Source organism: Coptis chinensis, chromosome 9 (assembly GCF_015680905.1).
Source record: "Coptis chinensis isolate HL-2020 chromosome 9, ASM1568090v1, whole genome shotgun sequence".
Classification (NCBI taxonomy): domain Eukaryota; kingdom Viridiplantae; phylum Streptophyta; class Magnoliopsida; order Ranunculales; family Ranunculaceae; genus Coptis; species Coptis chinensis.
The window spans coordinates 77329832-77342370 of NC_141464.1; the positions used below are offsets into that span (position 1 = coordinate 77329832).

Consider the following 12539-nt stretch of genomic DNA (forward strand, 5'->3'; position numbering starts at 1 on the left):
CCTCTTGGCTCTATTTTTTGAGTCTTCACAGAGTCTCCAATATTTGCTAAACACTTGGGCTAATTCAAAAAAAAAAAGACTTTTAAAGAAAAATCTGACAAATAAGGAATTGACACTAAAGAAAATCAGACAAATAAGGGATTGACAGGTTCTTTGTTGGACATTTATTATCTTTTTCTTGGATCAATTTAGCTTCTAGGTTTATGACTCATTGTTTGGTCTTAGTGTGGAACGGAATGACCAAGACATTTATAGAGCAACCAAATTTAGTACATGTCCATGAACGCTACAATATGGGTTGTATAAGAAATTTGTATTTTGTGTTAGCTTTACCTTACAGTTTTTATAGGCTCATCTTGGACCCAAGCTAGATGTATAGATGGGTTGCTATTGAGTTGACTCCAAATCTAACCCATCACACGGAAGTTTTAACCATCCACCTGAGTTTCATCTCAGCTTTGGATGTAATTTGAGCTAAAAGCCAAAATAAAGCTCGATTTCATCCAACATAGTATGAAACACATGAATATAATACTTAAACACAGGTTGGTAACTTGATATAGATCGAGAGAAATCAATAACAAAATCCGTCAGCCCAAAACAACTAAGTGATAAAACCTATGTACGTAAATTATGCAAGCTTTGAGGGGCTTCAACCACTTGGTGGATGGTTATACTTAATACTTAATAGATATATATTATAGCTATACCTTCTTGGCTCTATTTTTTAGAGCCTTCACAGAGACTCTAATATTTTTACAACACTTAAACTAATTACAAAATTTAGGAAAAACCTTGTGTTGTCTCAAACTAGAAAGGAAAGCTTCTCCCTATTACCAAGTTCTCTTTAACCTCACCAAGAGAAGTCAATATACTTCCATCATTATTCTTTGTATTATCAAGTTCTCTTAAACCTCACCAAGAGGAGTCAATATACTTCCATCATTATTCAATACCGAAAAAGTAAAACAATTAAATAAATAAATAAACAAAATTTAGCAAGTTTGGTTAAGATATCAGATCAGATCATATACAGCTCGAGCTTCTTCATGTGTTTGTGTCTTCGGAGAAGTTGATAGATGGTGAAGCTTTCCATTATCAAATTGTCTATGGGACTATGATTATTGTTTGTAATTGCAAATTTTGGATGGTTATCTTCTTCTCCGACGTTGCGACACTTCAAATCAAACTACGCTTATGGGAGCAGTAGAGTGACTTCCGCTTCTTACGTGCTTTAAAGTTACAAGTTATTAAAAGAGGTAGTGGAACCTGAAATTGTAAATGTGGTGCTAACTCTTAACATATTTTGATGATTCTGGCTAATAGTGTATACATCAATCTCAATTTTTATCCAATGTCATTTTTTGCCAACAACTTTCAATCAACTTGCTTAGAGAGTTGACGCTTAATCACAATATTGATCGTTAGATATTCTTGAACTCTTTTATTAAATGGATAGTTGGATGCATTATAGACCAGTTAGGTAATTATGTAGAATATGTAAAGTATTTAGCAGTAAATAATCACTAGAGAAAAAAACATTGTGGTAGTAAACACTCTCAAAACATATATGTAGGTTTATGTTTTAGAAAATTGGTCTACAAGGGACACGCATACCACAAATGAGATGTAGGACCAAAAGAAATATAGGCTATTGATAAGTGTATAGGTAGGGTTTGTTAGACGCTAACAAGTGACTAATTCTCAATTTCTATTTTCATATGCACTACTATATCTAGAGTGTAGACTCCATATAGTTCAGTTTAATAGGAAATGGAAGGAGGCAAAAAGAAAAAGAAAATCAATTGACTTGAGGCGAGTTTTAAGTATGGGGTAAGATGTATATTGTATACTTATATTAAACTTTTAAACATGATGTAGGTGAATGAAAAATCCAGCAAAATTAGGATAACACAAAGAAGAAGTTATTACTACTTATTTCGTTCACAGGGGATTCATTAAGAAAGATGTCACGGTTACTAAGACTGGCAACAGAGTAAATCTCAATGCAAAGTTGCTTGAGAGGGAGGGACACGAAGCAATTTTTATCTACGTGCAATGTGTTACTATATATTGCACATTCAAAAACCCAAAATGAAATTGGGATTTCCCTTGCTTTAGAGTTGACTCCACTATTTTACCGTACCAAAATTTGAGTTGCATTCTAACGTAAAGTCATGATCCATATACTCTGTCTCAATTGGTCTAGATTTTACCAAGAGCATTCAAAATTCACAATTGTTATTTGATGGATTTATTATCTACTTTGAGGAAAATATTCAACTATGTATATTGTAAGAATTATCCCTTTTAACCATTAAATAAAAAAATATCTAATGCAGTCAATTCTTAGTTATATTCACAGCAATCAATTACAATTGTTTTTTTAAAACAAATGTAGTTAGAATTCTCTGATGATCCCACACAATGAATCATGTATATATAGCAAACCTCAAAGAATAATTAACGTAAAATCGGAAACTGAATGCAAATGCATCGAACTAACCTCAAAGAATAATTAGCGGAAATCAGAAATTGGATGCAAATGCATCGAACTAACCATAATGAATAATTAACTGGAAATTGGAAATTGAAAACTGGATGCAAATGAATTGAACTAACCTCAAAGAATAATTAATAGGAAATCGAAAACTGGATGCAATTGCATTGAACTAACCACAAATAATAATTAATAGAAAATTAGAAACTGGATGCAAATGAATCAAACTAACCTCAAAGAATAATTAACGGAAAATCAGAAACTTGATACAACAGCATTGAACTAACCTCAAAGAATAATTAACGGGAAATTAGAAACTGGATGCGAATGTATTAAACTAGCCTAAAAGAATAATAAACGGGAAATCGGAAACTGGATGCAATTGCATGCAAATGCATTGAACTAGCCTTAATTCCCTTAAAGAATAATTAACATGAAATCGAAAACAGTTTGCAACTACATTATTAAACTATTCCGAAATAATAATTAACAAGAAATCGAAAGTTGTATGTAACTGCATTAAATTAACCTCAAATTATAATTAACGGGAAATCAGAAACTGGATGCAACATCAAACTAACCTACAAAATAATTAACAAAAAATCGTAAACTTGAATAAACTACAATGAACTAACCTCAAAGAATAATTAACGGGAAATCGAAAACTAGACTGATGCAACTGTATCGAACTAACCTCAAAGAATAATTAACTAGAAACCGAAAACATGATGCAAATGTAATGAACTAACCTCAAAGAATAATTAATGGAAAACCAAAAACATGATGCAAATGCATTGAACCAACCTCAAAGAATAATTAATGGGAAATCAGAAACTGCATAGAACTAATCTTAAAGAATAATTAACAGGAAATCAGAATTTGGACGCAAATGCATTGAACTAACCTCAAAGAATAATTAATGGGAAATCGGAAACTAGATGTTAATGCATTGAACTAACCTAAAAAAATATTTAATCGGAAACTGAATGCAAATGCTTTGAACTAACCTAAAAAAATAATTAACATAAAATAAAAAACTTGGACGCAACTGCATGGAAGTAACCTCAAAGAATAATTAACAAGAAATCAGAAACTAGATGCAAATGCATCGAACTAACTTCAAAAAATGATTAACGGGAAATCGAAAACTTAACATCGGAGAATAATTAACGATAAATAAAAAACTAAATACAAATGCATCGAACTAACCTCAAAGAATTATTAATTGGAAAATTAGAAACTGGAGGCAAATGCATTGAACTAATCTTAATAAATAAATAAATAAATAAAATAATAAAAAATTAACGAGAAATCAAAAATCGGACGCAACTATATTGAAGTAACCTCATAGAATAATTAATGAAAAATTAGAAATTGGATGCAAATGCGTTGAACTAACCTAAAAGAATCGAAAACTTGATGCAAATGCATCGAGCTAACCTCAAAGAATAATTAATGGGAAATTAGCAATTTGAGGCAAATGCATTTAACTAATCTCAAATAATAATTAACAGTAAATCAGAAACGGGATATAAATGCAAATGCATTGAACTAACCTCAAAGAATAATGAATGGAAAATCGAAAACTTGATACAAATGCATTAAACTAACCTCAAAGGATAATTAACGAGAAGTTTGAAATTGGATGCAAATGCATGCATTGATCTAATCTCAAAAAATAATTAATGGGAAATCGAAAACTAAATGTAATTACATTGAACTGACCTCAAAGAAGAACTAACGGGAAATCGAAAATTGGATGCAAATATATTGAATTAATGTAAAGAATAATTAAAAGGAAATCGGCACCGGGATGTAAAAACATTGAACTAGCCTCAAAGAATAATTATCGGAAAATCGAAAACTAGATGCAACTACATTGAACTAAGCTCAAAAAAATAATTAACGGAAAATAGGACACTAGATGCAAATGCATGAAACTAACCTCAAAGAATAATTAACGAGAAATCGGAAACTAGATGCAACAACATTAAACTATCCTCAAAGACTAATTAACGGGAAATAAAAAACTGGATGCAAATGCATTGAACTAAACTCAAAGAGTAATTAATGCGAAATCGGAAACTGGATGCAAATGCATTGAAGTAACCTTAAAAAATAGTTAATGGAAAATCGGTAACTAGACGCAACTGTATAAAAATAACCTCAACGAATAGTTAATAGGAAATTGAAAACTGAATGCAACTGTATCGAACTAACCTTAAAAAATAATTAACGAGAAATCATAAACCTCAAAGAATAATTAACGAGAAATGGTAAACTAGATGCAATTGCATTGAACTAGCCTAAAAAAATAATTAACGGGAGAAATCGGAAACCGGATGCAACTGCATTGAATTAACCTCATAAAATAATTAATGAAAAATCAGAAACTTGATGCAAATGCATTAAACTAACCTTAAAGAATAATTAAAAGGAAATCGGAAACTAGAACTAATCTCAAAGAATAATTAACTGGGAAATCAAAAACTAAATGCAAATGCATCAAACTAACTTCAAAGAAAAATTAACGGAAAATCGGAAACTGGATATAAATGCATTGAATAACTATCCTTAAAGAATAATCAACTAACAGGAAATCAAAAACTTGATAATCTTTGATGACCCTATATAATGTATCATATATAATTACTTTTATGTTATGTTTGCAAGGACATTACATAATGATCAATAAAAGTTGGTATTACACGCCACTTTTGGATAATTAATATGAAATCAGAAACTAACTCTATGCAAATACATTGAATTAACCTCAAAGAATAATTCACAGGAATTCAAAAACTGTATGCAATTGCATTGAAATAACCTAAAGAATATTTAATGGCAAATCGGAAACTAGATGCAAATGCATTGAACTAACCTCAAAGAATAATTAACGGAGAATTGAAAACTAGATGCAACTGCATTGAAATAAACTCAAATAATAATTAATGGTAAATTTGAAACTATATGCAAATGCGTCGAACTAGCCTCAAAACATAATTGTATTATATGTAGTGAGAATGTCTCGACAAATATAGTATTGCAATTAAAGTGGTGTTTATCATCTCTCTTTTTGTATAATGGGAATGTCTTTCTATTCAATATCTTTTTGGCTTTATGTGGGCATTCTCAAACTGTGGGGTTTTTATTCAAGTTGCAAGAAATTAGATGATTCATATCTCATTGCTTTGCACAATATTAATATTTTTTAGAATAATTTAAAATAACGGCACCCGTTCGTAGATTTAACCCGTCATACGAACGGTTGTCGTTATATTAACTCTTCAAATCACTCTCAACATCTTCATAACATTTGATTGATGCTCAAATTGCTATCTTCAACAAATCACTCTCTTTATCAAATCTATAATCTCTTCAGGTAATTTCAATTATTTGATTTCAACTGTCCTAGTTAAGCGATTTGGTTTAATTTTTGATATTTTTTAATCTGTCAATGATTAATTCATATAATCTTCAAACATGTAATCAGATTCGAAATTATTTAAACAGAGTAGTATTGTAATTAGATTAGAAATTAGTGATTCATTGATTTGTCAGTTCGTTTTAATGAAACCTAGATGCATAGTTAAAAGTTTAGAAATTAAAAATTACCAAATTCAACATTGTGATGCTATTGTTGAGTATTATTTGTTAGGTAATCATGTTGTGTAATGATGTAATGCTATTGATGATGTTTAGTGGTGGATTTTTTTTTTGTTTGGTGTCTTGACATAGGAGCTTTGGGGAATATCTATTTTAAATAATAAAAAAATTAAGTAAAAGTTTTGTGTTTGGTAATTTGTAATCTGTTGATTTTAATAGCGAGAATTATCTTTATCATACTCCATCAATAGATGCATTTGTATTTCTTTGTAAAGTTGGAGTATTTTTTTGATAAATTGCCTTAGTAATGTGGGAGTTGATAAGGATCACTCCCCCTGTATTTGGTAGCTTTAGAAAGGCAGTAGATGACTTGTGATACAAATCGTTTCTTTTAGTATGAAGGTGTGGCTCCTAATTCATGTAGGCTTTCAGGGTTTTTGAATGTCTAGCACAGTTACCTTGATGTTTTATTTGTTGATATAATCATGAGTTCTTTGTCCTTCAACACAGACGCTTAGCTATTACAATTCTATACTTATATTTGGTTTACAATGTTGCAGCACAATACAGAGCCTGGGTTGTTGATCTTCTTGTGGAGGTTTGTTTCATGTCCTTACTAACCCATAATTATCATTTTTGCGACTATTGTGACTGATTAATTATCTAATGGAGTACAGGTTGGCAAAGTGTTCTATCTCACTTTTTCTTTAGTCCCATATCATTGTGTGGTATCTAAGTGATTTTTTTTTGTTTTCTTTAGGATATGGCAGACCTTCAGATGATAGAGGTATACTTTAATCATTTATTCTATGTAAGTTTCATTGAATATGCTAGTTTCATTGAATTTGTGTGCTTGATGGAAGAATTAAAAAAAGTTAGATACAGGTATTGTGTTTACCTGTGCTCATTGATATTGTGCTTGATACTGTTATCCCTTTATATTAGTTCCTTTATCTAAATTTACTTCTGTTTGTAAATGCTATAAACGTTGGTGGCATGGTGTTGAAATCATGAATTATATACATTTAGATATCGTTTAAAATTACATATCGTTTAAAAATTGCATGTCTCTTGGATGCACAGGAAAATGATGTATGTGGGACTTTGTTACAAGCAACGAAGTGACCTATATTAGAAACATGATTGAACCATTTTTAATAAGATGAGGTAGATAAGACGAAGTATCTGACAATACTCTCACTACTTGACCATAAACGACTGTGTTACTGGTTGGTCAAGGGAGAATATGCAATAGGGGTGGTGGAGGTCAAGGTGTTGCAGCAGTTGGGTTTGACATGTAGTAAATGGCTAATCAGTAATTGGTGGCTGATTTTAAGGTGCATCATATGATACATGTCACTTGGTGATCTAGGATAATTTGTGGATGTCACTTGACATGTAGAGTATACTGTATAGGATAGAATCTTTGTGGATCTACCAGTTGAGGTATGGTCATTGGCGAGGCCTTCAAGCAGGAAGTGATTCAAAGCCAACATAGTTACCTATGGAGGTTCTTTCTGTTTACTCAAGTCCTTTATGTTTGGGATTCTTGCACTTTTATCAAGGTTCATGTATTATTTTATTTCAAATCTAGGTTTGCAAGATTGTCAAGGGGCAGAGATATTTTAAAATGTTGAATGAGAAGCAGGTGACTGCCATGTTAAGAGCATCTTGTCAGCGTCTTAAGCTAAGGGAGGACAATATCGAAACGGTACGTACACATTGTGTTTGCTCCTCACTGGAGTCTGCGGCTTGGTCCTATTGTTCACTTGCTTCGACGATGGTGTGGTGATCCCAATTCATTACTTGTTCTGGAGGTATGATATATCAGTCACCAATTCTCAATGTCGTGGCCCTGGTCTAATGAAGTTTTGTAGAAGCTTTTCCTTTTTCATTTTAGATGTAGCTATTTTCTTTATACACTATAAAATCCTATGACTTCAATTGTCAACACTGTTAAATTTTGATATGCAACTTGCAGCAAGAAGTCGATACTGATCTAGCTTTACTGGCTTTCATACTAGTGTTGCTAAAGGTTCTTCAATGTTCATTTCTTTCTGGAATTAAGTAAGATCTCATACTATCAATCAATCTAATTAAAATGGATGCATTCAGAGTTTTTGAGATACTTTGAAGTTGATACATTTGCTGATGTTGATCGGTTTAAAGTTTAAACTTAAATTTATTGCCTGAGTTGGGTGAACAATAATCATTAGAAGCACCAATAGTCCGCGGCAATAGAAATCGATGTCCTGTCCCGGGTGTCCTTTACAATACAAATACATTGGAGAGCTTTCGTGCCCTTGATAAATAGAGTTTGTTGAATTCATAAGCAAATAAGGTATTTTTCAAGTTTCCTTGTAATCAAAATAACGGTGATTGTTTGGCGAGCCACATGTTTAGAAATTCTTACGTCTATAGTCTTCTTAAGTCTTACCAACATTCACCGATTTTCAGATTTGGGAGGACATCCGCTCGGTAGAGCCGTGGAGGATAGTTCTTTACTTTCAAGGTTCCTTCTAATTTCTTTTGCTGATTTGAAAAAGTGGAGCTTTAACTACCGGTTTATGCTCCCTCGCTCTCGAAGGTTGATCCTCCAAAGAACCTTGATTGATTTGAGGCCGCCTTGATCCTCTACTTCAATCTAGAAGAGGTACCGAGAATTAAATTTTATATATTTGAGTACCGGTAAATATAAATGTTTAGATATGTTCTTTTGTTAATTGGTATTGGTTCCGATGAGAAATGGTTTATTTTGAGTAATAGACCGAGTCCCTCATCGGTTGCTTGTAACGAATGACGAACTTCAAAGCTTAACAAAGAGTCAATGGAGAGTGTGCAACTTATGAGTTGTTTTTAAACGCATTCTTTTTTAATCAATTTTTCTGTCTTAGTAATACAGAGAGCTGACTTCTTTTTGTGCTTTGTTTTCCTTCTACTTTCTTTATCGCTTAAACCTTTCCAGATGTGCCATTCTTTCTGGTTAGTCTAACAGAATCACTTGCTACCATTAGCCCACTAAGAGACTGGGAGGCCTGCCAAGGTGACCATACAAAGGTTTGTTCATGCATCTATCAGTATGCCTGAAATGTTTTTTGTAGTAATGAAGCAATCTAGCAAAATTATTTTGAATACATTACCTGAATTCTACAAATCCATTTATTGTATTTGTAATGCGTGTTTGGGGTTAATATCAAACTAACAAGGCGTTCGTTTTACTAAAACATATTGTACTTTGTATGTCAGATTTTGTTTGGGTTTTATGATCCTTGCCATCTTCCTAACTATCCGGGTTGGCCTCTATGCAACTTGCTCGCACTTATTTGTTCAAGATGGAAACTGGAGAAGGTTCACTTTCTATGCTATCGAGAAAGATATGGTTGGGTAGATATGAAGTTATCCCTTGTTGGTGAAGCGTTGGTTTCAGTTTCTTAAGGTAGAGCGACAAAAGATGGGTAAAGGCTCTATTTTTCATAATTTCTTTGTTTAGGGTGGAGTGATGCTCAATCTATACCAAATGCTGTGGGATGGGAGCAAAACTCCAGGTGCATCACACTTGCCAGCCCTATGGACCCAACAAGGTATATGGTTGGTGTAATTGCTTTATCAATGTCTTTTGCTTTTGATTTCCTGTTATATGCTTCTAACTGAGGTTGTTCACAGGTTGGCTATATCTACAGCTGATTTGAATCTAAAACTCATGAGGTGGCGTGCTTTGCCATCTCTCAACCTAAATGTTGTCCTCCATCAAGTGTCTTCTTTTAGTTGCTGGTATACTTGGCTGCCAGGTTACTTGTATGCTCATGGTGAGTGTTTATAATTACCTATTGAGTTGTTCTCAAGTGTGTTTTGTTTTGTTGGTTGATGAAAGTAATGTTAATCTGCAGGCTTGGGGTGTGCGGAAAATCACACTATACACTTATACCGTGTATCATATATTCAGCGGACACACATTCCAATAGATTCTCTGAACGACGATGTGGGTTTATTTTGTTTTTGTCCAAGTATAAGTATCACCAGTTCAACACACTTTGCCGACCAAAACCAAAAAACACGCTTGCAACTGTGCAAGAACAGACTTTCGATTAGGAATTAAAATTGTTTACAAGTAGGGTTTCTGATCATATTCTTCTCTGTAATAACCTATTCAGGGTACCTTATACCAAAATGATGGAAAGTGTTACCCCTCTTTAGGAACATTCACCACATCCCAGACATCTTTCCAGATCCCAAGAAGTTTGATCCTTCAAGATTTGAGGTAAAAACAATTTATTTAAGCCAATTAAACAAGATGAACAGATGCGTCGAGTGTCGAAGTAGCGCCGTAGGCGCATCAACGCCTTGCAGGCTGTAGGCACGGGCATACCCTAGTTGCTAATACTTCACAGTTAATACTTATGATCGGCTAGGTGCTGACCTCAATATGCTGAAATACTAATAATTATTCTGTTGTTATTGCTGCTTATTATTTGTAATGCTAACTGCCTAAATGTTCAAGTGCCATATATGTTTATATCGTTGTTTTAGCGGAAGAATCCAGATATTGAAAGTAGTTTTCTCATTTGGTTTCCATGATTGGTGGTGAATTTTAAGTTTGTGTTTAAAATGCCTTTTCTCCTACTGTTTATTTTTGTTTCAATGTGGTGACGTTCTTTGAGTATCTTGCTGATGCGCGATTTTGTTCTCATACGAGGTCGTTGGTTAATTATGGACAATTTTTTGAATTGGAGAAGTAGCTGGTTGAATTTGAATTATGGTGTTTGGTTATGTAGTTTCGGCTTCTGGTTATTTTAAGAATGATTATAAAGAGACATGCTGAAAAGGTTTATCTGGTTTTCTTCAATGCATTGTGATAAATATGTTCCTAAAAACAGTAATATTTTGTCTTTTGGGCTTGTTAAGTGGTTGTGGGAGCATGGACCCATTATTCAATTTGTATAGTTTATTTCTTTTTTTATGGAAGGTATATTTGGGTATGGCTGTGTTTCTAAAGAGAGTTTGGGCTAGGGAAGAATGGATCCAATTACTCTTTACTGGGTTGGCTTTTTTTGGCCATGATTCATTAGATTTTGGGCTAGGGACTTTTTTGGTTCCGATTCGGCCTTTTTTTTAAAAAAAAATGAAAAAATGAAAAACGACACATGTCCAGTGTCGTAGAAAAAAAACGACTGCAAAAAAAAAAGTCACCATACGACACCCAAAAGTGTCTTTTGTTGAAAAACAACGCATCTATCACGTCTTTTTTCAACAGATCTGGTGTAGTGAGGGTGATGAGTGGAAGAAAAAACCTGATATATCAAATTTATCAAGTGTAGTTCAGGTCACATCTATTAGCTTATATTAGCTTTTTTGGAAAATATGTGAATAACTTTTTAGCTTAGCTACTTTATGACTTGATGTAACAATTAGTTATGTTAGTGTTTGACATTGTTCGTTCAATTATTACCTTAATGAAATCAGATTCTTCACAGAAATTTATTTGTGTTGGCTTGCTTTTGTTGATTGGTGTTAATGTTTATGAACATGAAAGGGAATGTGGTTGCTTGGGGAGTGGTTTGTATTTGCAGGTTGCCAACTTCTCATAATAAAGTGAACAATGCAAGCACAATTGAAAATAAAAAATAAAAAATGACAAACTATGTCAGTTAAATAAAGAGATGAGATAAAAGGTTGTGCATATTATATCGGTTTTAATGAAAACATCTCATATTCCTTCTATACTAATTGGTTTCAACCACAATTCATCTCGATTTTCTTCTATATAATCTCGGGTTCATTTAGAAAACAGAGATAATAGATTTAGCTAAGATGTCAGACTTATGAGATAATTTAGTAGTTTATTATCTCGATTTTAGATGACTCTATTATCTTGGTGGATGTTATCTCGGTTTTTTGTGTATTAGAAAACCGAGGTAAAAACTCTAATATCTCACCTTTTAGCTGTGCTTATAAACCGTTTTTTTAGTAGTGCTAATGCCCAATTTGCAATATCATTGATCAATGTACATGCCCACTAACTCATATGTCTAGGGCTGAACCCTAGCCACATGGCTTGCCACTTACGTACATTAATTTATGTCCAGATTCGTTTCTTATCAAAGAGATAATCATAAATTAAGAGTCATGTTCAATTACAATTACTTGTGCTACAAGAAATCTCTATTCTACACATATAAATACCAAACTATTTTTCACAAAGAACTACGTTCTTGAGACTTGATCCCATCGATAATTTGGGCAACCAAAAGATACAATCTCATCATTCACTCGATCACCATCAGTTTTCTCAATACTTTTCTATATTATATATTTATATATTTCGTCACCACTTAGTGTTTTGATCATATTTGGTCGAAACAGCTATGTTATCTAAGCTAGCTTAGAAAGCAATGAATGAGCCATAGTCAATTTGGACTAGAGTTTTGTCTAGTAC

At 32.9% G+C, this 12539-nt stretch overlaps 1 long non-coding RNA gene across 1 annotated transcript; it reads left to right on the forward strand.

Annotated features, from left to right (window-relative positions):
• Nucleotides 1-8213: 8213 nt before the first annotated feature.
• Nucleotides 8214-10638, forward strand: LOC147478251 (uncharacterized). The gene is made up of 6 exons (XR_015208353.1): nucleotides 8214-8447; nucleotides 8564-8759; nucleotides 8873-9163; nucleotides 9353-9687; nucleotides 9770-9912; nucleotides 9994-10638. It is a non-coding gene; the product is annotated as an uncharacterized LOC147478251 (long non-coding RNA).
• Nucleotides 10639-12539: the final 1901 nt, after the last annotated feature.